The sequence below is a fragment of the Sorex araneus genome, chromosome X, assembly GCF_027595985.1.
Source record: "Sorex araneus isolate mSorAra2 chromosome X, mSorAra2.pri, whole genome shotgun sequence".
NCBI classification, from domain to species: domain Eukaryota; kingdom Metazoa; phylum Chordata; class Mammalia; order Eulipotyphla; family Soricidae; genus Sorex; species Sorex araneus.
In genome coordinates, this window is record NC_073313.1 from 135,805,353 (window position 1) to 135,806,524 (window position 1,172).

Consider the following 1,172-nt stretch of genomic DNA (forward strand, 5'->3'; position numbering starts at 1 on the left):
GTGGACAATGTAAAACAATTGCCCGAGCTTCGGCTCGAGGTATTTGAAATCTATGTTGAAGGGTCCGAGAAGAAACATGGAAACGGTCATGAAAATTTTTTGCCAATTGTAAAGGAGACTGAATAACAAAACAAGATGGTCTAGATGCATCAACATAAGCATTGCCTTCTGCTAAGGGACCCGGAAGGCCTGTATGAGAGCGGATATGTGTGACAAAAAATGGTTTTTCACGGGTCCAAAGAATTTGCTGTAAAGCAGATAACAAGGAGGCTATCGAGCTGGAGGCCTTTATGGGTCCTGCCACCTCAAGTGAGCAAAGAGCATTTACAACATATCGTGAATCAGAGATCAAATTGAAAGCAACGGGGCAATGCTCAAACACTGTCAAGACAATGCGGAGTTCCACAACTTGAGGAGACGTAGTTGGAAATTGCATACGAATAGGATCTTGACCCTCTATCATATAAGCCCCCCAGCCTGTATTTGAACCATCAGTATAAATGTTCGGAACATCCCGAAGGGGTACATAAGAGGTGACTTTGGGGAAAATTACCGGATGGGTTTTAAAGAAGGTCATTAGTGGATGTTTGGGATAATGATTATCAATAACATTGGGAAAAGAAAATCGGAGAATCGCCCAATCATCATGTAAGTTACACAAAGAAACTATTTGAGTGGAATTATAGGGGGTAATAAGAGCATCTGGAAGTTTTCCAAAGTATTGCAAGCAGTCCTGAATACCAATCATAGCCAAACGGGCTACAGCTGCAGGGTATAATTCCACGGCTTTTGCCGGAGAGACCCTAGGATGAATCCACAGAAGGGGTCCCTCCTGCCATAGGACTGCAGTAGGTTGCCCATAAGTTGAAAGCACACAAAGTAAAATAGGAAACTCAGGCTGCACGCGTGTATTGCCAGCAGCAGTAAGAGCTTGCTCAATTTTGCAAAGGGCTTCTCTAGCTTCGGGTGTGATAGTCCGTGGGGAAGAAAGAGAAGGATCACCTTGAAGCATATTGAATAAAGGTTTTAAGTCATAGTTAGGTAATTTAAGGTATCCCCTTATCCAATTAATGTCTCCCAACAAACGTTGGAAATCATTAAGCGTGTGTAAGTGGTCAAGCCGAAGCGTAATTTTTTGGGGATGTACTGCTTTGGGGGTTATCTTAGCGCCT